The sequence below is a fragment of the Lepisosteus platostomus genome, chromosome 4 (assembly GCF_059453375.1).
Source record: "Lepisosteus platostomus isolate fLepPlt1 chromosome 4, fLepPlt1.hap1, whole genome shotgun sequence".
In the NCBI taxonomy this organism is placed as follows: domain Eukaryota; kingdom Metazoa; phylum Chordata; class Actinopteri; order Semionotiformes; family Lepisosteidae; genus Lepisosteus; species Lepisosteus platostomus.
The window spans coordinates 60,464,543-60,490,989 of NC_142614.1; the positions used below are offsets into that span (position 1 = coordinate 60,464,543).

The 26,447-nt window shown below is 34.9% G+C and overlaps 1 long non-coding RNA gene across 1 annotated transcript; it reads left to right on the forward strand.

The window, feature by feature from the left end:
- The first annotated feature begins 2,222 nt into the window (after positions 1 to 2,222).
- Positions 2,223 to 3,841, forward strand: LOC148673536 (uncharacterized). The gene is made up of 2 exons (XR_015936212.1): positions 2,223 to 3,453; positions 3,679 to 3,841. It is a non-coding gene; the product is annotated as an uncharacterized LOC148673536 (long non-coding RNA).
- Positions 3,842 to 26,447: the final 22,606 nt, after the last annotated feature.

The following is a 26,447-nucleotide window of genomic DNA, read 5'->3' on the forward strand; positions in this document are numbered from 1 at the left end:
CCTCTATAACCCGGTTTTATTCCCCATCCCTGCACCGGATCCCATTCCCCTTTTTAACCTTGTCTTGTTTTGTCTTGGATGGATCACCCGGTTCTGGACTTTAGGACTTCTCCCTGGATTAACTCCTGGACTGCTCTGGACTTGTTCGTCTTGGCCACGCCCCCCCGAGCACCAGTGCACAGTCGTCACGCCCCCCCCATTTTGTCAACCTGCCCAGTCCCTCGTCGTCTCCTCTCCATCTCCGTTTCCACTTACTTCCGGATTACACTGTCTGCATAGGGTCCTGACCTACGCATCGCTACAAACAGAATGATTAACAATGCTGTCTGGACTGTTCAGTAAAGTTGTTAAAAAAAGCAGAAATGACACATAAAACTAAATTTGTATACAGTGGTCCTTAGTGTCTTTTGCCTCACAGAGCCTTAGAACATTCACTCACTCATTCATTCAGATGAGAAAAGTTTGGTTAGCAAGGGTTAACATTTACACTGCTGGTGACTGTAATGTGTGTACTCTGTAAATGTTTCTACAATTCACATTGAGGATATTGTTTTTTTAAGAAAATACGAATGCTTATTTAATATATATATATTAAAAGAGTTGGCTGAAACCAAAGGAAATATTTCAATTAGTTTTCTAATGAATATTAAAAAGTGCCTCATTTGAAAGTCTTATTCATATAAGCTGAGTAGGAATACACGGCAGCAAACAATGACATGCTATTTGAGCTTATTTCTAAAGCATTTGCATGAATTGTCCTACTGGCAAAATAAAGCTTGGGGCTCAATGCAATGTGGAATTACTGCCAAGAGAAGGTCCAAAAAGGTCAATGGTACCCTCCATTCCGCTGAGGGAAAACAGGACACAATGACAGATGCTCTGGCAAAAAAAAACTACAACTGGGGACTTGAAACCATCTTGAAATGAAGCCGTCTGTATTACTGCACTTTCTAACAGTGTTTTTCTTTTCTAACATGTAGAACTGAGAGAAGATAATATTAGCAAGATTAAAAAGACAACAGCTTTAGGTACTGGAAAGTAATCTTTCAATCATGTACAACTGCCTTAACTGAATGCAACTAATTACTGTATCCCACATGGGATGTAGAGTACATAAAAGGTACACCGCATTATCCCCACAAGATAATTAGTAAGTTACTGAGCAAAAACCCTTTACATATAATTTCTTAAATTTTATTTGTTTTAAAGAATAAAGAAATGGCCATGGTTCATGACATTAAGTATTTCTTTGCATTTTAAAATAGTAATAATATTCAGTTTCCAGGGATTCATCAGATTAAGCTGATGAGATCTCAGGATATATATGATTAAGACTAAGTGGTCAAAAATCCCTGCTTTGCTATTTTATAGAGAAATGAATTTTTAAAAGTGTAAAATAAAATAAAAAGTGTAAAATAAAATAAAATCAGATACCAGGATTAATTCATTAATATGACATTAAAATCCTGCTTAATTCTAAGGGTATAAGTAACCTTGAATTTTGGTTCAATTGGTGTCAGAACAAATTCACCTTGGCATGGTTCACTGCAGTTTCAACTGGACTTAATTAGCAAATTGAAAGTGGATTTCGACAGTGCAGAAACACATTTACAAACCCACTGCATAGTAACAGTACACCAGCTGCAAGACAGTGAAAATACACAAAAAAGCAAAGAAAGTTTTTTGCAGGAGTAGAGAACAATAACTGTTGAAACAGACACATTTTTTAGATAATTGCCCCTTTCCCCTAAAACTGCAAGGCATCAGGAGAAAAACAGTGCATCTCTATCCCATTAACAACACTGAAACCATTGGCAGCATGGAAGGGGATATTGCCAAACCACTGGGCAACCAATTACGTAAGTAAGGCCTAAGCCAAACAACAAGGGGCCTGTATCTGACATAGTGGTATCATAACTAAAGAATATAGTTTAATGTGTATGAAAAGCAATTGCCCATCCGATTATGATTCAACATAAAGAATAATTAATTTAACAGTGAGCCTTTCTCTCAATAATGTTCTACTGTATGTAAATGTCTTATGATGTGCCTGTATTTTAAATGTCTGTAGATGTTGTGTTAATATGGTTTGGCAATACTTAAATTAATTGGTTATGCCAATAAAACTTCTTGAATTTAATTTGAATGCTGCACATGAGGAAAAGGATACTTGAGACATTGGGTTAACTTCAGACTGCTGTATATGGCACCCTACTAAAGAAGCTAGATACTTCCCCTCATTATGCTGCCTTGTGAAGAATGGCTGCTACCTTTATGTCCTATGCTATGAACTGAGTATGAGCCAGTTTGATAGTTTTAATTCTCTAAGATGAAATTTTCAGCAAAACAAACATTATGTCCTCAAGAAAATAATTTCACTATTTGCCTTGCAAATGTACAGAGAACAAAACCACAGAAGCAATGGAAACATTGGATGAAGAATGTGGTGAAATTGATATTTTCCAGATGTTTCTGGCAAGGTCACCCATGTAGAATTAAAACCAGAACCAGCCTGATATCAAGTAAGATGGTACAAGCTTCATTTAAGTAGGATCGGAGACTATTCTGTCACACTTTAATTTAATGATACAGAAACAGGTTCCACAACTTAGAGGAGAGATAAGAGGACCAAACATTTTTTCAAGATAGGAAAATGAATTACAAGATAATTACAATTACTATAACGGTAGATTAATAATTGTGAGATTTACAAGCTGCTTCGAAGATAATCTTGAAAATGATTAAATTATCTACCTATGAGTGTTTTAATTTAATCAAATATTTTTAATCATAGATATCAAGCAAAATCACAGAAAAGCACTCAACACTATACCAAGTGCATTTTAATGTCAGAGGAAGTTCCACTCCATGTCATTGCACCATCACAACACCTGTTGCCATGAACATAATGCTCTCAACTCCATATCCACACACCGTCTTCAGACAGGTCTGTGAAGAGGAAAACAGCATTCATTGGTGAATAAAACACCCCATCACTCTCTTTGCTGTAACTTCAGGTGTTCTCTGGCCTCCAGAAGATAGTAGTTTCATCTTTCAGCTTTCAGGTACTGTAGTTTCTATGAAGATGGCAAGCTACAATCGTTCTTGCTGATTTATACAGTAGCTGAAGTATTGTACTTTCATATACTGTACCAGTACTGTATCTGACAATGATTAGACACATGGATCAGACAGAAATGGCAGTTCTGAGAAGTCTGGTGGTCACTTGTCTTCCAGGATGTGACCAGAGCTAGTTTCCTGGGTACTACAGACTACTGTAGACTAGGCAGAAGAGAGTAGTTTCATCTTTCAGCTTTCAGGTAGTTTCTATGAAGATGGCAAGCTACAATTGTTCTTGCTGATTTATAACTGAAGTATTGTACTTTCATATACTGTACCAATACTGTATCTGACCATGATTAGACACATGGATCAGACAGAAATGGCAGTCTGGTGGCCACTTGTCTTCCAGGATGTGACCAGAGCTAGTTTCCTGGGTACTATAGACTACTGTAGACTAGACTGCTTAAGGGTGCATTTTTAGAATAAGGAGATACTGTAGGCACCCATTAATTTTGTGGCATCCAAGTTTGCAGAGATTTAACCGCTGGTTGTATTGCACTTAGTTTAGAAGGTGGCTTATCTCTTATTTTGGCCTGTGCAGGCATTATTTAAGAGTCAAATACTTGGTAGCAGTCTGGGGTGTTCTGGGTGATGAGGATGTTAACCTATGGAATGCTGTATCTGTACATACTGTACTGTAAACTTGTGTGTTTTATGTTTATGTTGTGTGTAATGGAGTGTTTGTGTTGTCATTGTTAATAAATATTTGTTTGACCAAGTGTGCCTGGTTTATTATTCTTTTCACCCAAAATTTCACATGCCTCTAACTATTAAGAAACATAACTTTTCAGGTGTGGAACCTTCTTCGGGTGGGAATTAGGGATAGATTACTGACAATAGTGACAATGATGGGAGTAAAACCCAGTTGCCATATCTGGCCCAATTAGCCTAACAATCTCTAGTTTTTTAATACCACAAAGTGAAACCAAATAAAAAATGTGTTTGCAACTCCCTTGAACAATAGGAAGCACATAAATAACCTACTGCACTATTCAAGGTTATATGTTTTCACCCACTAACTTCTCGAAAAACAACAATGCCAATGCCAAAAAATGTATTTTGTGTATCTAACGGGCTACACTGAAATACACGGACCTAGAGGAAATATAAAATAACCAAATCAAATACTTGCCCAGCTCTCCAACATTATCCCCCCATAATATTCCTAAAAACATATACAACTGCCCAACAACCAAAAAGATCCTAAAATTCTTGGTAGACCACAACCCAGCAGTTGACTTCCACCCCATCCCCCTCTTCTTGGGCATCTAGTGGCTTTCTTCAAACATGCAGGATTCCCTTGTTGATGAATCTCTGATGGGTTATGGAACAAAGTTATATCTTATCTATTTGCCAGCCAGTCACCATGAAAAAGAAAAACACTCACAAACCCAAACAAGGCTGTCTGTTCTACTTAGCAAACACAACAGGACGTAACAACCCCACCCTTAATATCAAACATAATGTTTATTAAAATGAAGTAGGCAGGAGATAAACTCCACTATAACTCTTCATTTATCAGAAAGTGTTCCTTCAGAGCTAACCCTGTAACAAACTGTAATAATAATAATAATAATAATAATAATAATAATAATAATAATAATAATAATAATAACAATAACATCACTTTATTAACCCTTTACAATTACTTGCATTAGGAATTATCTTTTCACATACCCCAGCTTGCTCTCCATGAGACACACAGACAGGGAGAGAGCCTGGGGTCAGAGCACAGGGTCTGCCATTGTATAGCGCCCCTGGAGCAGTTGGGGTTGAGGGCCTATTGCTCAGGAGCCCAACAGAGTAGGATTCCTCTGCCAGCTGTGGGATTTGAACCAGCAACCTTCCAGCCACAGGTGCAGATCCTTAGCCAAAGAGCCACTGAGCCGCCAAAGTGACTAGTGCATCAGCTACAACATTCTCTGTGCCCTTCTTGTGTCTAATTTCCAGGGAGTGACCTTGTTACATAACTGACCAGTGCATTAGTTGCAAAAGAACAAGTAAAGGTTTATTCCATGCTAAAAAGAGAAGAAAAGAAACACAATGTTTCAGCTGTGGAACCTCCTTCAGACTCCACAGCCGAAAATTGTTTCTTTTCTTCTCTTTTCAGTAAGTAAATAAACCTTGTTCCTTTGCAGCCTACGCATGCAAAACGTAGGTTTTGCAGCTACCTACTTAAACTACAGTACAGTGCATTAGTTGTTGATTATGGTTATACATATAATGACGAAAAGGCAAAGGAATGTGATCAGTAAAATCAACCAACGGCAGTTGATTTGAGCCTAAATAAACCTCAAAAAGATGCAAAGCAAGTAATAAGGGTAAAGTCTCTTTTTCAATGGTGGAATAATTTACCTGATTTTTATTGAATTTCGTTGAAAAATAACAAACTGGGTGACCAACTCCATAAAACTGAAAAATGTACATTGCATTCACAACAAGCTATCATAATAAGCTATGTTTATATCCAAATAAGTAATTCTGCTTAAAACAACCCTATTTTAATTTTTAATATTAATTTAATATTTAACATATTGTTATAAACAGTATAAAATGTATAAAAGTAAAAACAGTAAACAAATACAATTCTATAATTATAGAATTATTATAGAATTAGAATTAGTTAAGATTTCACTGCTGTGAAACAAAGTAGTGGAATAACATCAGATAAGTGTATGGCACATTATGTTGTATCATTTGTAGCGCACTCTGAATGGCTAGATTTGTATTTGATTGTGGTTAACCTTTTTTATTCTAAACACTGATCTGGTCAAAACTAAATGCTTGCACATACTGTACAACCAATTTCAACATACTCTTGTTGCTTAGAGATGATAACTATAACTCGATGGATAATATAATCAATGTCTCCTTCTTCTCAACATATCTACTACGTATTGCTGTAGTGTTTCACAACTGGAATCTTCCAGGCTTCCAGATAAAGATTGAACTATTGCTACAGGGATTTCACAAGCACTCATGAGGTGCTCTGTTAACAGATAGGCTTGAGTAAGACGATACACAGAACACAGTGCTGGTTTTGTGCTTTCTTCCTTATAAAGTATGTATTGCTATTGTTTTAAGTTCAAATGATCAAGAAACCTTACATCTTGTTTTTTTTCCATACAATTTTGTTTCATGTACTTTAATTGCAATATGCACTTATGGGTTTATTTACAGTATATTTTATCTTATAATGTATGTATAATAATAAACAAAGCATGTAGGTGATTAGGAAAGAAATGAATAATTGATCAAAATGGGACCACATTCATTTGACATTTTTCTCATTCAAAGCATGCTCTAATATGGGTTCAAAGTCCTCCATAGCAGAACAGGTTTTTCATTTGCAAAAATAATTGCACCTTAGGACATGGATATATTGTAAATTTGGTTCAGGACATCCTTGGGCATTGTTATTTTTTTCCATTCCTTTTCTGTAAAAGTTAAAGGTCAGACCAAGTTTATCCATAAGCAAAACAGCCTTTCAGAGTTATGAACTTATGAATAAAATATTATTCAACCTGAAAGCGTACTATACATGCACTTTCAATTCTCTTTACATAGAAAATATTAATGCTGGGGAAAAAGCAGCAACTTCTGTATTTGACCTGTTTGTAGTAGATGGGAAGTGTCATGCTTAAGTGTTAACTTTTTCTTTGTTTCGATATCTCTAAAAACTTTGAAGATTACCGCATGAGATACAGTATATCGGTATTGAAGAGCACATGTCCAGTTTTAACCTTCTACCTTGTATTTTTTATCTTTATTATTATTTAAATTGTGCTATTTACTTTAGCAATACATTTAATAAATAACTGACCTGCCTCCATTGGATAGACTGTTTTGGACACATTGTTATAGTATGTGCAGAAACTGGAGGTTTCCTGAGGCCAATGTGTATTTAAAAAAAATACATGTTAAAGCAAGACATGTGACCTACTGTACCATGAGACCTCTAAAGATATTCAGGTATGAATGGGAAACAGTCAACAAATCAAAAGTGTTTCATTCCTTGACTCCACCATGTCAGCCTTATCTTATGTAACCTGGTTGGTCTAAATAATCCCACTTTATGTATTGGAATGAAATTCTTGGATTCATCATCATAAATGCATAAATCCATAACTCCCGTACTTACCTCAAATAGTAAATCAACAGGAAACAGAAATAATGCTAAGGACATGAAAAGGACACACCTACATTATACAAAACATGGATGACAGTTAACACTTTTTCCCAGCCCATCATCCCAATAGAGCTGCTGCAGGGCTGTGATTAGAAAGCTCTCCACTGTCTGCAGAGAACTCTAGCATAGCAGTAGGAGTCCTATAGCACAGGTTCTTGTACACAAATGATTTTTTCTAATAGCAAGTTTAATTAAACTTCAAACAAACAATATATATATCCAATGTTGAAGTTCATATTCAGAGAAAATACTTATTTTAACATAGTCTGGAGGCATCATTTCAGCCACAAATTTGTCAACGGTGTATGTCAACAAAGACATTAAATCCTTTTGGAAAAGAATGGTGACATGCAAAACTATAGTATGTACAGTAGTATTGGGAACATATTGTTCTTTTTTATTTTTAATTTTGTTCCACTATGAACCCTTTAACTAAGTTAAGTTATTCTTTCATTTTTTTAGAATTTAGCATAATAATGTCCATGCACAGAGTTGCTATTTCTTATTATTCTGTAAAAACCCTATTCATGACTCCGAGAATTGCACGTGACCCACACTATTCTTCACTTCAAGCAATCCTGTAGGCAGTCATATAGTATCTGTCAATAGGAAATATATCTCCCAGCACCAGGGGGAAAGAAATTTCTCCAGAGAGTGTACCAGTTCCTCTTTAATGAATATTGAAATATATTTGTAAATTCAAATTTCTGTCAGCTCCAATTGTGGCATAGAACATAAAGCTTCTAGCTTGAAAAGGGATAAAGTCCAGGCTGTCTTGGGGTTTGTTAGATTAATTTTGGAAGTGTGGGGGCCTATTGTGTTTTTGGATTAAAGTAAGATTCAGTGTTACTATCCAAAAAAAATTCCAGATGCTGGGGGACATAACATTGCCACTTTGCAGCCAAAAGTATATCACCCTAAAGGCTGTCCTGAAGCAAAATTCACTGTGTGAATCATTTGGGTCTGATACATTGTATGTATGATCCACCCACAGATGAAGTCCTATTCTGCAGCTTAAACCACACCTGATTTACTAGACTTTTTATCTCAAGTCACTAAAACTCATGGGTTTAATCCTGAAATTCTTGCTGTATAAAGGAATATCAGCAATTAGATAACATTCCAGAGTGAGCAAACACCTGGCAGATGACAAATCTAGACAGATAATGGGTTTTGCATGCAGATAGTAAAAACATAGACTATAGTTTAAATACAAAATACAGATGCTTTCCAAGACTTAAAAAATATCCTACACTGGCAGTAGAATGTTTTTAGTCTTGAACAGAGAAAACTATGAGGGGACTTGATTAAAAATTCTTAAAGGACCCAGAGGATTTCTTGAGAATGAATAGTGAAACACAAGCTATAGGGCAAAAGTGGAAACTACATGGAAGTGTATTTAAAAGCACGAAAAGGAGGTACTATAAGACTGTAAGATTATTCTTTTGAAATGAGTGAATGAAAATACTGTATGAAATAAGTGACAATTAATATAAAGAATCAGCATACATTTGCTTCTGTTCATGCATGTACCTTAGACAGGAGATACACATTTTCCTTCCTTTTCATACCAATATAAAGATACAGGTTGTCTCTTCTGGCATGTCAACTGTAAAGTAAGATTAAAAATAATGTGTTAATAATGGAACCATTAAATCTCTTAACAAGTGACATATCTTTTTCCCCACGCTTACTGTAAATGCCCACACAACAAAATTAATTTCAATAAGCATGACCAAGATATTTTTGGGAATATTACAGGAAATAAACAAATTGAAATTGTATACCTACAGTATGGTTTCTAAAATGATAAAAACTGGCACATTTTGTTTTTGCTAAAAGAGAAGAAAATGACAATAAATGCAGCTTTCATTTAAAGAAAATATTATAATTTGTTTTGTCATTCCAATATAGAGAAAAAATTAAGAGAATAAATCCATATATTTGTTGTCTCTTCATTTTCAAAACTTCCCAATAGATGAATGAACAATTCATTAATGGGAATTTGAAAACTACTCTATTTTGATGAATATGCACTATTTTTATTTATTTATTAGCAATCACCCAGCCCCAGCTTTTAGCTCAGGATCAGATTTTCATAACTCATTTCCTAATTTTAAATATAAGCACGTGATAATGCCTGAGGCAAAATTACTGTGGTTTTGGGTTCATGGCATTAATACTACAGCACACATTTTCCTTTGATTTTTCACATTAAATGTTTATTTTATTGTTAAGATTAAAACTTAATTATATTTCCTGCGTTCATTGAATCTTGTAGTCATTTGTAGTCGTTACTTGTGTGGATCTGACACAGCCAGATCTTTTTTACACTATACTTCCATTGCACTTTTGTATAATTTCACTTTCCCCAGGTTTTGGCCAGAATTTAAAGAGTGTCATTATGGAAGAAGCAGAAGAGAATTTGTGTGGAGGAAGAAATATTGTTTTACTTTTATATTTAATTTATGTGCTGTAATGCACTAATGAAATGTGTTAAATAGATTCAAGCTTAATGCAATTACTGTATCACTAAAAAACAAAAATATTCATGTCCCGTAACTGGTTTAACTTTCATGGACTGTGATTTATATTCTCTGTGATACATCTAAAGGGAATAGGGATTGGTTGACCTGATCTGTATTAACTTTTTTTTTTCAGTATCATTAACATACAAAGAATCGCAGAGTGTACTGGAGCTGTGATTGTATGTTTTCTGATGAAAATACAGGGCATGTTTTGAAATGAAACCATGTGCCTGATTTGTAAACCTGTATTTAAACTGGCTATATATAAACCACTTTAAGTACATATACTGTACATGAACTAATTTTACAGCTACTGAATTTTTTACAATTACACCTACAGTATTACTCTGGTAACAAATTTAAATATTGTTTTACTTGAATGCAGCGAATAAACACTGTTACAGTATAACTCCTTCATAAAGAGTACACAATACAGTATAACAACATGCTTAACCTTTTACAATGATTTGTGTAAATAGTAATCTTACACATTCAGGCATACAATTACCATATTTGTAACCATGCATAGCATGATGAACTCAGCCTCAAGCTAAGAGCATAAAGTAGAAGTAATGTGAAAATGGTGGAATACTTCATTAAGCACTTGAGAGCTGACAAGTACTTTCTGTAGATGCAGCTCAGTAACAGTGATCCAGGTATGTCATGTCATTATTTTGCTCTACTGAATGTTTTTAGAATCTTATTTTTCCTTGTTGTGTTGCGTTTATGAAGGAGTTATGAAGCTGTTTATGTGCCTTTTTCAAGTAAAGCATAACCCAGTCTTTAACATTAAATAGATTATAAGTAGGATTTATAATATCCATACTGTATGTGAGTTATTGTTTATTTTAGGGATATTTTTCTCTTCTCTACTTTTGCAATATGATTTATATAAAAATGAGTTCAGGTTTAGCTATACTATACTGTATATTAAATGTAAAGAAAATAATAAGATAATTCACTCAGCACCATCATTCAGCGTTTTCAAAAATACTATAGTTCCAGATTGATGCAAGTTGCAAATATATTACTTACACAAAGCCTCAAAAAAATTCCTCTAGCTGTCTTTGAAATAACCATCACAGAAGCTGAGCCTTAAGCTGTTATATGTTTGCATATATTAATATTTCAACATTGAAAGCTAAGGACAGCTGTTACCAGGCAGATTTGAAAATGTTTGCCATAGCTGGATGAGTTTTATGCATCATAATGCAGGTTTTCTACAGTTCAATCACAGTTTAGAATTGCACAAACCAATTCTAAATATTCACACTGAAATATGCTATTTCTGCACTTAAATTTACAATTGTTTCATTTCTAATTACGGATATAGCATACAGCTGTCACAGATTGATTTTATAAAGCTGCTTAACAAAGTCTCATGATTCACAGACATTTATGGCAATTGGAGCTGTGCAGTCTTTTAAAGCTAGTACAAATAAAGTTGGACTACAGCATTTTCACAGTTGTTATATTTTATATTAGAATGAGCCTCACCACATTTTTAAATCATATACTGTACAGTTCAGTAACTGTAATTCTCAGTTTCCCATTGTGCTTTCGGAAGTATTTGGAATTTCAAGTTCTCCTCTTTGTTATGTTTTATATTTGTTTTTTACAGTGGCTCTGAGAAGAATGGTATACTAGACTTTTCAGTGCACATTGGTGTCAAAGTGTGTATATAAACGAGTTACTTTGAGTAGAAGATATTAAAGGGTGTTTTTTAAAGAATAGAATGAGTGTTTTTTTGGGGGGGAAAGGTATTTGTAGCAACTTGGATTCAGTCTAAGTTATTCAGACTCATAATTCTCTGGATGTAACAATACAGTATAAGAATACAATTAATTTATTGAATTATAATACTATGATTATAGTATTATAATTCATTAAAATTATAATTAGAGAGTCATCTAGTAAAAATACAAATTATTTCCCACACTGTAAGTATTACTAAATTTGCAAATATATTTTTGAATAATGAGGAAGTCATGGAAAAAATAAGTGAGTAGTACATTACACAGTTATTGAGTCATTAACTTTGTGTATATATATATATGTATAGGAATGCAACAGTACTAGATGCAGAAAAAAATATTTTCTATGTACTGTCATATCTTGCTACGTGTAAATTATGTCAGACAGACACAGAACATGAAAACTATTTTATTTGCGTTTTGTGCATGAAAAAATATGATACAGAAAATATACAGTATTTATCAACTTAATTCCATTTGTATATACAGTAGCTTATGCAGAAGTAGATCTCATAGGTAAACAAATGTACTGACCTGAGCAAAAATATGCAAAAATAAATGACTGAAAACACTAATTTAAGAAAATCAGGAATGCAAAACATACATTTCCCAAGACAGACACTACATGAGTAACAACATTTAATTTGCTTTATTTTCATGGTTCGTTATTTAGGTTTTGTCAGTTAATTTGTCAATTTGCAATCTACAGTTAGATTACACCTAGATTAAGAAATAGTACAATACACTGTGCACCTTCCACAAGACTTTGATGCGCCTCAGCAAGCTGGCTGTGCAATTCTGGGTAATCACTGCCACATCTGGATCACAATGTCAGAAAGTAGGCAGCTATGTCTGGATTGTAATCATGGTCTAATAACTCTACAGTTGACTGCCTCCAGTAAATCTCTGAACCAAATGTAATACTTCATTCTAATAAGTAAAGAGAATAGAGCTGTCAGTGAAAATACATATAACCGAAACTCCCTTTTTTAGCATTCATTGAATATGTGCTGTTCCAATGATAAGGAGCTGTATTTTTATATTTTTAAAGGCTTACTTCAAATTGTTGTAATGATGCAGAGTTACAGCTTTGGAAGTTTTTCTTTTTGCTTTAAAGGATTACCTATAGGGAAGATCTTTTACCTTTACATTGTTTGTTTTCAGACTCAGCTGAGAAATGAATTACCTGCAACATGCCATGGGCATCAGAAATCCAGGTGCTAAAGAACAGACTGAAGATGCCAATATGAGATTGTGGTGGGTGTGTTTAAGAATTCAGCTCCTCAAATCACATTCTCCCATGCGTTGGGAAGTAAGACCCAGTTAATGTTACTGTCAGTTATAGAGGAATTCAGGCGATTTGTTGGACAGTGACTTGGAATGGATGGCAGGAGTGAGGTTAACTTTCCAAAATGACCTTGGATCTACTTTAAATATAAAAAAATATTTCAAATTACAGTAGGTTGATTAAAATATTTAATAATTTTAATTTCCATTGACATACACTTCCCTCTCTCCTACAAAGCATCTTCAATATATAAAAGCCTTTGCTGATAAAAAAACCTCTGTTCTGTAGTGAGCTCTGAGATGAGACCTGCTGCAATCACGTTCTATTAACAATAACAGCACCTCTTACAGCTGCCAACATCTGAGGAAAATGTCACAGAATTCCCAAATAAGAGGAGACTCTCTTGTTTAATTTAGACAGTCAGTATATGTCAGTTTTAATATAATTAAAAAAGTTTTTTTTTTAGGTGAAAAGGGAACAGGTCCAAAAAGGTATGTGTAAAAAGGAGTTTTAATTCTTATTTTTCTAGAAACCCCGAATCTATATTGCATAATTTAAGAATCTGGGCTCAAAGTTACCATTGATTCAAACCTCAACATGATACAAAAATTGACTAAAGATATTTTTGTTGTATTTTAAAGGTTGCAGGACTTTGTTCTCGTAAACTTTAAGTGTTTGGAGTTGTGTTTAGCATGCTGTAAAGAATACCAATAAATGTTGTACTTTCAGTGTGCAATGAAGCTTTATATTTTTGATTGTGCTGGTCAATGTGCATGTTCTGTGACTTTATGCCCTCAAGTCTGAGTCTAGACAGAAGGCAGCCAAGCTGTGGCCTGCTGACCTACATCTTGCAGTGATTCTGCAGTGCACCTCCAGAGGCAGTAAGACCGAAAGTGGGAGACAGAGTAGGATGGTTGTTTTTAAAAAGCAACAACAAACATGTAGTGCAATAAGATAAAACATAAATGAGAAGTGAGTTTCCTTATTGCATACAAATACATTTAGGGTCACCAGGATTTCCAGGCTTTATTTCTTTATAAAACAAAATTTGGATCCACCATTCTTTTACCATTGAACACAAATAATGCTTTTTTAATGACTTGATAATTTAATAAGATTTGAGAAATGTATTTAACTTGAAGACTGTTATTTAAAGATGTTACAAAGAACAATGTTACATGTGAGACAAAAGATAATGTATTGGTCATGTCCCTGTACATTTTTAATTATCTTGATTATATACACAGTATACACAATCCTACATATTAAAGGAACAAGTAGATATTAATTTAACTCCGGTGAAAAGAAGAAAATAATATTGTTACTGTGCATTCTTCTTCTGGCGTGTGAAGATTTTATTATAATTTAAATGTATGAGTTGCCAAAAACAATAAAATACATGCTTCTGTATTTTCAATTTACTGTATATACTGTACACACAATGCATTATAACTATTAAAAATATAGTTTTAGAATTATTATGGTAAAATGTATTTGAATGAATACAGTTGTGTAAAAACTACTATTTAATCAGTTCATGAACTATATGTACTATATGAACTATATGTAAATTACTGTATATGTATTTTTCTTTCATTGTTCTAATATCACTTTTGGTTAATACATCAAACTAAATTTCAGTTAAATCACCAAAAATAAAGAACACAATCTTTCATTGAATGCACTGAAACATTTTAGGCAACCATCCTCCTGCTACATTGAAGGAAAATAAAAAATGAAATAAAGAAACTACTTGACACGCCTTGTGGGGATTTCATTTTCTTGTTAATCCTAGAAGGATTAATGGTTCATCTTGCTGCAGACAAACAAAGATGAAAAATAGACCCTGCAATCACAGGTGATCATATTAAATAACAAAAAGCCATACAGCTGGTTTAATCTAACATTCAAATAATTAATAATTTTTAGAAATATCCCTAAATTCATTACAAGCTCATCAAAGAAAAGTATATATAAATACTTTGTTAAAACTGTTCCTGCAGAAATTGTATTTAGGCTTGCATTTTAATTTTGAATCTTTTGCAGACAGTATTGATATTGTAACGCAACGGGGGCTCAGGCGGGCGCCCTTGCCGCATCTGGTCGGCCCCATCCCGACTGGAGGCTCGAACCCGGGACTTCCGCGTCTCTCTGCAGCGACCCAGCCCCGTGAGCTAAAGAGAGATCTCTCCACAGCCCAGTAGCTGTGGTCCTGCTATCACAGGGAAGGGCGGTGACGTCACCCGCTCTGGTACGCCGGCTCTTACACAGTGCCTGTCGGCCGTAAGCGTTACACTCTCCCCCGCTTAAATAGCCGTCCCCGGCGAAGGGCTATCCCGCCCCGCTTCTGACACCAATGTAACGCAACGGGGGCTCAGGCGGGCGCCCTTGCCGCATCTGGTCGGCCCCATCCCGACTGGAGGCTCGAACCCGGGACTTCCGCGTCTCTCTGCAGCGACCTAGCCCCGTGAGCCAAAGAGAGATCTCTCCACAGCCCAGTAGCTGTGGTCCTGCTATCACAGGGAAGGGCGGTGACGTCACCCGCTCTGGTACGCCGGCTCTTACACAGTGCCTGTCGGCCGTAAGCGTTACAATATACATAGTGAATCACTTGAGTGAAATGTCTTAAACCTTCCAAAGGGTTGAGGGTTAAAAATACGTTATTTATTATTTATTATTATTATTATTATTTAGACAATAATGGAATGGTTACAAGCATAGAATAATTATATTTGTGTTAAATTATGTGTACAGTATAAGATTTGTATCATACAACTTTTATCAGGTCGATGGTAACCTTTTAATATAAGTAATCTAATATGTTTTTGATAGGAAATGCTGCTTTTGTGAAACAGTCAAAGTTTAATACCTTTAATCCCTTTTCTAGACTCAGGATTATCAACAATCTTAAAACATGTGCCTCTTGCATTCATACAATTGAGCATTTTAGGATTAAAACTACTTAACACAGCAAGTGTAGAATAGACTGAAAGAGGATATAAGATCTTTCACTCCGGGTTAACAGTTTCATGTAAATACAAATAAAACAACAGCTTACCATGGTGTAGAATGAAAATGAAATGTGCAGTGAAGATTTAGGAATAATGAAACCCAAGGCACAGTTCACTAAATTTTTAACTAATGTGATATAGTCAACAGGAACAACCAATAACTTTTTCAGGTCATAATAAGCAATTCTCAGTGACTGCAGGAGGTTCAGGTTTGCACACACTTAAAAAAGTTTACAGTGGTCTATCATAATATCAGCACCCAGTTATGTAAAACAGTTGGAAATATCCTGGTAAATTCATGAAAAAGCATAGAGATGTCGAGTAAAATGCGATAAACGTTCCTGTTGTAGTTACAGAGATGATCACTAAGGCCATAAGCCACCCAGAAAAATGCAAATGAAGTTTAAAACCATGGCAGGTTTTACTGGAAGTTTTATTTTTTATTGGTTGTCAAAATTCTATTTGCAATATTAACAACATTCTCAGATGCCAAACTGATAAGAACAAAGCAATGCCACTTCTAACCAAAAATGCTCAGCAGAGTAAATATATAATGTGCATATAAGAATGGAAAAACAACAAACTAAAAATGACACATTTACATTAGTAAACATTCATAAGGAAATGCACTACACGTTTCACGTATTAGCTCTTCCAAGAATGTTTTAATATGACGCAGGAACTCGCTGACCCAAACATCCATGGGACAAAAGCTCCCATGGAGATTTAAGTTACTACATCTGTTGTTGTTCATGTTCTAATTAGTTAAATTTTTTACTTGACTTTTTCCTTTAAAAAGAGGTGTCATATGCACGGCTGATATTTCCCCCCATGTTATTCCCTTTCATTCTTGGTATCAGAGCTCTTTACAAAATTCTTTTAGCATGGTAAGGAAGCAAAAGAAAAGCAAGGAAGAACCACGCTAAATATAAAATTAGTATAATAACCAATAAATTAGAATATAACCACACTGAACACACACTGAATATAAAATTAGTGAGAAATTAAATAACAAAATGCAATGATGATGTACTAAATCATTTGAACACATGGCACTGGAGCTCATTGCTATTTTGCCTCTAGCAATGTTGAGTGTACATAGGACACCAAGGCAGAATTATGTTGTTTTTGAAGTGTTTTTGCTCCTTTGTCATCCCCAGTGCCTGCTTTCACATTGATTTAATTTTTTGAAGATTTTAATATTCATGCTGATTTGTTGCTCTGATTTTCTAGCAGGATTCTGTGCTTGTTTTGGCTTTACTCATGAGATGTCCATACATGACACCAGTCACATACTGCTCACATACATTGACGTGCACATCCTTGAACTGGCATTTCAGATCACCCTTGGTGGCATTTTAGAGTCTTAAGTTCTTAAAAAAGAGAAGTCTCTTTTGAGCACATATAAACCTAGAATCCTTTTTCCACCATTCATTGTCTCTTGAATGCAGTTAAAAATTCTCCTGAAGAGTCTTTGTAGTAAAAGTGATAACATTAGAAGTTAAATTGCATCTTCTGTTTCCATTTCAGTTTGAAGGGTTTTCCAGTTGAACCAAATTAGTTTTCAATGGTGGGACAGATTTGATTTAAATAATAATAAACTTTATTCTATATAAAAATTCTCCAAGCGCTTTACAGAATCCCAACAACAATAAAAAAATACACAAGATGAGCACAATGAGAATACACAGAGGAGATAGTAGATGGTGCTACTAAATACAGTAGGGGCAGAGGGGTAAAAACAGAACCAGTTAAGTAAATGCCCTTCTAAAGAAGAAGGTTTTGAGTCTGGATTTGGAGGAGTTTAGAGAAGGTGACTCTCTGATATCCTTGGGGAGAGAGTTCCAGAGCTTGGGGGCATAACAGGTGAAGGCCCTGTCACCCATAGAACGTAGACGTGCTAGGAGGACAGATAGGAGACCAGAATTAGAAGGTTGCGAGGTGGGGAGTAGAACAATAATAGCTCAGACAGGTACTGAGGTGCCAAGCCATGCAGAGCCTTATACTGTAGGTGAGCTTGAGGATTTTAAAGTCGACACGAAACGTGACAGGAAGCCAGTTCACGGACTCCAGCATAAGAGTAATGTGATCACTTGCATTAGACCTGTTCAAGATTCTGCCAGATTCTGGACATACTGGAGTTTGTTCAATGTGGATTTAGAAACTCCAGCGAGCAGAGCGTTACAGTAGTCAATTCGGGAGAAGACAAAGTGTTGATCAGATTTTCAGCCACAGTTAGTGATAACAGAGGGCGTAGTCTAGCGATATTTCTGAGGTGAAAGAAAGATGTTTTGACAATATGCTGCGCATGTGGGTCGAATGTCAAGCCTGAATCAAATATCACCTCAAGGTTTTTCAATTTAGACTGAAGCTCTAGTACAGAACCATCCATAGTTAGGGATACAGCATTGGTATTACAAAGTTGATGGGGGGTGCCAATAGGCATGACTTCAGTCTTGTCACAGTTAAGAATGTATTTAAATGTATTTGAAATGTGCCATACATAATAATAATCAAAACCCCTGAAGAAGGCTCCACGGCCGAAATGTTGTGTTCTCTTTCTTCTTTTTTTCAGCATGGAATAAACCTATTACTTGTTCCTTTGCATAAATAATCAAAATACTAGTACCAACAATTACATGGTATTATTTGTTGCGTTCTTGTTATTTTTGTTTCATTATGTTTAGGGAGAACTAAATATCTATAAACTGCAGTTAGCACATCTTCACAGAATGCCAATTTAGCAAAATGTGCTAATTATCCTCCGAGTATATGATGTTTTTTAATATAAACTAACTAAATATTTAAAATACTGTAGTTCCACGCCCCTGGCACTGCACTGTCCCATGACCTCTGCTCTTTCCCCTTGCATCGCTCCCTCTTTCCTCTTCCCCTGCTATAAAGATGGGGGAGGTATGTACTCTTGCCCCGTTGCCTCAGTCTGTCTGGCTGATGCCCTACCTCTCCTGTCTCTCTCAGGCCTTTCAGCTCCTCCCTGCAGGGAGCAGCACACCTCTCTGTAAATAGGAGGGTAACAAACCTGTGTGAAAATGAATCACTCTTTTCAGCTTTCAGCCAATTGCTGGCAATGTTTTTAGTTAGGGTACTGCTGGGTAATTCTACAATTGCAGTACATTTTGTAACACTTGAAAAGGTAAAAATAGGAGACAATACTTTTTCAAAAAGCTTTTTGTTTTATGCTAACAAAAATACTTCATGTGAAAATCAAGTTTATTTGCTTCGATCATGAATGAAACAGTATTTGTTGTCAGTTCCGTAATGACATACTGTACAGCACATTATTTATAAAATGTGTTTTGGTCACAAAAAACAATTCATGGATATACTGTAGAACACTTCAGAATCTCTTGACCCATTTTTATTTTTTATCAAAAGAGGAAATTAGATTAAATTTTTATTAAATATACAATAAAAAACCCATGGTGGTACTACTTTTTTCTTACAAAATTCACATTTAAAATATATTTTTTAATGTGTTGAGTTTTTCATTTTGTACAAGTTAGATGATATTCCTCTTTTTTGTGTAACACACATCAAACAAAAAAGATGCAATTAAAATATTTTTAGAGAAATCAATTTATACAGTAAGTACATGATGGTAACACAGTTGACAACAGTAAAATCATTTCAAATTAATTAAAATTAATTAATAATATTGAATTTTAAAATATGAAAATAATTATTGTGGAAAAACACAGTTTCATATTTGAGGCGATATGTAATTAAAAAGGTTAATCATTCAGAGAAGGATCAGATATTCCATAATAACATGTGTCTCTGGAGAAAGTTGAGTTTTTAATCTAATGGATGCAGGCTCCATTTATGGCATGTAATCCCCTTCTCAGAAAAAAAGAAGCCTGGGGAAGCTGAAGCAATCACAGCCCACAAAAACTACACTTCCCAGAAATCCATTGTTCTGCTTCCTTAGGTCCTGCAGGTCCTGCAGGTCCAACCAAGCTCTGGTGGTTTGTAAGTGCTTATATACAGTAACTTATGTTTGTTGAATGATATGTCGTTTATTGATTTTATTTTAAACCTTGCAGGTGTTTACATGGGAAATGTAGTTAAAATGAAGAATTTGATCAAATAGAGAACAGAGTAATTTATTGCCATATGTACACATACATTGGAATTCTTGATGCAGAAGAAGTGGGCTTCCAGTACATCAAGTACAGTACCATACATAGTGATCTAATTAGTGAGCTTTCAATCTAATGGACTCCTCCTTTCCAAAAAAGCAGTTTAAACTATGTAATATTTTCAAGTCATATGATTAGTAGAGTAGGAAAACAAAAAAATTAAATGAAGCTACTGTTTCAGTAACATCTAACACATTACATGTGCCACCTATGAATCTTCTTTGAGCAGCGAGAGGCTGAATTCGGCATGCTGAACAGAACCGTAGTACTTTATATCACAGTCTGCAAATTTTGATGAAATTTCTAAATGGCTGCATCTGTAATTACAACACTCTGATTTCTATCACAAAAAACCACAGGTATAGTTTAATCTTTTGGCCCAGTTTGCTGATTTGGAAATTTAGTAGGTTAGTGAAAGTTAAATTCCATCTGCCCATTTCTTAAAGGACCCAGGGTTTGGGGCTCATCCACCTGTTTAGAAGCTTGTTCCAGATAACCACAGCTCTTTCCTACTACCTGTCCTAAATTTCACTTTCAGTTTTCACTGTGAACGCATGTGACCCCATGTGTCGGGTAAAATGGTCAGATTTGTATATAAAGTAAAACCCTATGAAAATAATAACTACAGAAAGCTAAAAAATTTCAGATACGGCAAACACTTTGTCATTTGCTAACAAAAGGTACAACAAGCTATTTCTTAAAAATTACAGAAATAAAAAAAATCATAAAAAATTGGAGACTTTGACCGATTTACATCTTTACCAGCCATGACATCATGCTTCCTGTGTGCAGGAGGTTTTGTTCATGTTTGTTGGCATCGTCGCCTCATCTTGATGTGTAGACTTTATAATGAACTATAAAATGATCTGCAAATTAATATATAGATCTACTGTAATAAATAATGCATTCTTTGCCTAGTCCCAGATAATATTACACCCCCAGGCCAACTGTAATTTCTGTGTATCTCCTATACATCTGAGAATAATCCAGTTAGATAGTCTGTAGAATCCATACTACAAAAGTAGCTGAGACAATCTCTTGATGACTAAGACTCAGGAGAGCTGTGAAACATGGAAGAAACCACAGACATAGAATAGTGAGCCAGAACATTATTTTACACAAGTAGCCTCTGGGAGAATAGGGCTTGTCTCAGCAATAAATATGTTTTTTTTTAAGACACAGGAAGTTCTTCTCATGATGCATGTTGAAGATTAGGGCACAGGGGACAGGCCGTCTTTTGGGGAAATTCTGTTACAGGGTATTTGTGCTGTATTGTGACAGCGTGCTTCTTTAATTGGTGAGATATAGCCCCATAGGTAAGATTGTTGCGGTTTCTTGTGAAAGCTGAGGAACCTGTGCTTTTGTAAAGGAGACATTTTTCAGAGCTTCAGAGAGAATATTACTATTCAACCCTCCAAACATTTTGACATTGTATATGTACAGTATGTGAGCAATATCAACAGCAACAAAAAACAACACACTTAAAGCTTAAAATGTGAAGATGTGTGTAAAATGTGAAGATTTTAAACAATTTTTATACAGAGGGATTAAAATGAAACAATGATGATACCAAATATGTGATCAATAGGAAATAATATACTTACTAATTCAATTAGGGAATTATCAGATTAACAAACAATATCAACATTCAATATGAATATAGCAGCTGTTGTAGCTGAACTTTTCTTTAAGAACAGAAAAGGGTGACACATCCTCAAAAAGCCTGTTATGTAATCAGCTGCGATTGTTTTGTGAAATCTGTAACATTACCATTGCTTTCCATTCTTTTGCCAATTACTGCAATTTTCAAAGGTTTTATGAGTCTCTGAATTTAAATTTAATAGAATTATTTTTAAGTTCGATTTTTCAATTTTTTATTTTAATTTTAATTTAACAGGATGGATTGGTGGGCAATAATAATAAAAACAGTAAACAAGGGACAAAATGATGAAAGGTTTTAAGTTGCCACCTGTGGACAACTTTAGATTCCCCAGAACTGATAGTGGTTTAAAAGTCTCGTGCATACAGACCTGAAGAAAACAATTCCTGTGCACAATGTCGACTGCACAGAGGCCAGGATCAGCATAAACAAATGCTGATATGTGTGCTGTCTGTACCATAATCTACACTATATAATAATGACCAAGTTATTACAGTAAGTGATGCTATATTGATTTTGCATCAACAATTAATGTATCAGTAAAGTATCACCACCGTCAAAGATAAAAAACGTAAAGTAGCTTCCCTTCCAAACTAAAGAAGAACACATACACTTTTTAAATGCTAAAAGGAAACATTACATGTAGCACACTTGTCTGTATCAAATGGGTTTGACACATCTCCGTTTGCTGCAGAGTTTGATAGTTTTACATGGTTAAAGCATATGACCATATAAAGAATAGTTATAATTCCAGTATGGCGTCATTTGAACATCACCAAGCCTATTGGTCAGCATCAGGAACATGACTTATTTATAAGGGACATAAGAGGTGCCAGAGACTGTGTGAGAATAAGCATACTGTATGCATACTTATACTTACAATAAAACAACTGCTTTTCATACTGTATTCACAGTAATGGAAGCAAGCACTTGAATGTTTAATGTCTTGAAGATGTTATACACCCCTTTATTATGCAATACCAGTGATTCTTTATGAGCCTTAATGAGATTCTTCTATTTTTCTATCAATGGCTACTGTAATACAAAAAAGCTTATTTGACCTGTTATACAGCCATTACTTAATTGGCAAACTGATTATTTGCTGACAGCAATATTCCAGTGACTTAAAAATGAGCATCACAAACTGTACTTTGAATTTTAGACTTTCATACCTAAACAGATAATATCAGAATATAAATAACTTAACACAATACTGGTTGGCTACTTATAATCACATTTACATTAAACAACAAAGGAAATAAAAGTAAGCCATCGTCTGTAGTTACATTAGCAGACGTCTTCTCAACAAAACGGGCCACAGCGATTTAAGAAAACTTACTTTCACTGTCTGTGCAAAACAAAAAAACACTGACTTATAGTACATGAACAAGTCTTGCTTTTGTGGTTTAAGATAATATCTTAACTCTTGAGGTCATTTCTGTTTACTGTCTGAGAACTATTACAGTGTTAATTGTACAAAACGTCTCTTGGTGTTCCAAAATATCTAAGCTAGAAGCTGCACAACAACAGATCCAGCAATGTAAATCTATGGTTTACACAGCTCTCTCACCAGAATGGTGATGGATATTAGTGAAGACTTTGAATTTAAGCACATCCCTATTTATGACAAGCTTTAAATCAAATTAATTATCATAATAAAATGAAGATTTTAAGACACACCACAAAAGATATTCATTTGAAAGTAGTCCAAGAGTATAAATTTGTTAGAGGTGTGGGTGGAGTTACCTTTCCTCTATTATAAAAGATGTGCATGGATTTATATAACTTACTAAGAAATAAAGGTGGTTCCGCAGAATGAAACTGAATAGTAACAATTGCATTTTTGTTCCTAGTTGTTTTAATGAGGAGACTCAATGTTCTCTAAAGTTTTTATCAGAGGTTATCTAGCTTGACAACACCTTATTTTTTTCAAAAAGATAAAAGATGCTTAAAAAGCAGAGTGTTACAGAAGCATATATAGAATTTCATCAGCGCCACTTTCCATGCACTGTCTGTGATCTTCTACTGTTCTCTCTGAGATGCAATACGTTTGGGAATGCCTTTGGCTTTTCATGTAAAGCTGATTTGCTACACTGATAGAAATACAGCTGATACAAAGGAAAGAGCTTGTCATGACAGAGGTGGTGTATAGGGCTGCCTGGTTTATTAGGAACTGCAGAAGTGTCAGTAAGAATTCCCCTAGCTACTGTCGAATCAACATGTTAAATGTCCAAAACCAATCCATATTAAAGGGAGCCTTTTCAGATGGAAATAAATTGTGTAAGTGATAAATCCTTAAAATTACAAACCATATCTTTACAAGAGATTACTTTGTTCTGAAGTGCAGAATGAAAAATCACCAAAAAGCCCTCCATATTGTGCCTGGTAAATGCTTTGAAATTAACAATGAAATTAACAAGGCATACCCCTTGGTACACATAGCTCTTAGATAACTTACTAAAAACTATATATATATATGTATGTATTCTTTTTGGTTAAAACTATTTTCTGCAGAGAAAATTCAGTACTTTTGAGTAATATGTACTTGTTTCTCTGATAAATTTATTTTAGTCTTCCATCCAGCCATCCATATTCTAAGAACATTACTCAATACAGGTTTGTGGGGGAGCTGAAGCCTATCCTGGCAAGCAATGGGTACTATCCTGTACCCAAAAGAGCACAGGGAGAATGTACAACCTCCACACAAATATCACCCCAAGTCTAGAACTGAACCCAGGGCCTCAGCACTGTAAGGCTGCAGTGTTATTCACTGTGCCTTTATCATATTGCACCACTTTAGTCTTATACAAGACAAATATGTATATTTTAATGTCATATCAATAGCAAAGAAAAATTTATTAAAGTTATTTGTCTTCTTGAATATGAAAACTATAAAGCTCCGGAATAAATCCCTTTTACAGTATACTGTATGATATTGTAATTAAGCAACGTGGCAGCTAGGTTTCCTTATTATTATTCTAAATAAATAGCACACTTGCTGTACGATACCTGCCAATTTTGACACTGGAAGGTTATACACTGTTTGAGCACAAGCAGTTTAAATCTTCAGAATTCATTAATTCAAAAGACCTGTATAATATAGCAAACAATATAAGACAGGAGACTTATATTAGTTCATACATGAGTTTATATACAGTATGATTAGGTTTCCAAGTAGTGGTAGCTTAAAGTGATTCTAAGAACTTCTTTCTTCCAACTTTCCTTCCATTCAATCTATGACAACACTTAGGGACCTGTGTTAACCAAGATGATAGCCTGATCCACATATTCAAAAGCCCTTTCCAGATCTCCTTCTGCTTCTGCATAAATTGAAATGAAGTTTGGCAGATTTCATCAAGAACCAAAAATGTGCATCTGAAAAGTTGCAAATATTTGTACGTCCCCAATGGGTCATTAACCACTTAAAGAATGTAGCTCATCATATAAACTTATGCTATCAAAATCTTTTTGGGCAAATAGCTCCAAACTTTATATATACAGTATCATTCTAGTACCAATAGGATAGTAAATGAGTTAATGGGAAAATACCCTTGTTGCATAAACCAAGATAGCCATTGAAAACTATTTTGCCAATTAACTCAAAATGGTAAGCTTCATTCTAGTAAGATTACCATTAACACCTAATACATAGTATACCTAATACTATACCAAGACCACATGACAGCCATTTTGTTCTTAGAATTCAAACTGCCTCTCTGGAACGAACGCACCAATTAAATTGAAGTTGTTTCATGAGCAACCAAATTTTCTTCTAACTCCTTCTAATTTATTGCAATACTTTTCCCAACCATAGCTGGTCATTGAGGCAATTGCAAACTGCAGCCTCTTATACAAACAGTACATGTTCAATGACCACTTAAATCTAAACTTTATTAGTGTCATTCTCATATCAATACAACTAATGTGGTTTATGCCAAAATCTCATTTGGTTCCCCAACCAGCATTTTATTCAAAAATATCAAATTACTGCCGTCTTAGAAACCACTGCATTGATACACTTAAAACTTGTTGGGTGTTCAGTTTAAAACTTGGGTCAGTTTAAAATTTGTTCTAGACTTGTACCTTACATTGCAATTATACCTTTTTAAGATCACAGGTCATCAAAGGATTTGCAAATGTGTGGTAAAATGCAAACAGCTTTTTCTAAAAAAACACAATCTTGGCAAAATGCACAGTATAACACTATCCACTCTTCTTCAAAAACCGTTTGACCAATTAAACCTGAATAAACCTGAATAGGTATCTTTCATTTTTTTTAAATAGAATTGTCGCAGGATCCTACATTTTGTCAACATTTTGATGGAAAACAAGCAAAAGTTGGAATTATTTTGTGTTATGCCTGTCAGGGAACCGGCAGGTAGTTTTTCGAGGATCCTGTGCGTAGCTGTGAATTCTGTGGGATGCAGAGGCAAAAAATCCAAAGTCGTAATCCAGAAGCAAGGTTGATAGGAGAAGCTAGAGATCAAATAACCAGAAAGAGCCAAGACAAACCGAGAAGACAATCCAAAAGGCGAAATCCAAGAGACGAGATCGAAAAGGGAAAAGTTCAGTCCAAAAACCGGGAAATCCAATGAGACAAAAAAACGGGCGCTAGAGAACTCTAAAGGAGGCTTCTCAGTAGTGAGCATGGTTCGGTGCATGAGGGAACTTTAAATACTGAACGGAGAGGGACGTGGTTGGATATTTGGTCCAGGAGTGCGAATCTGTGGAATC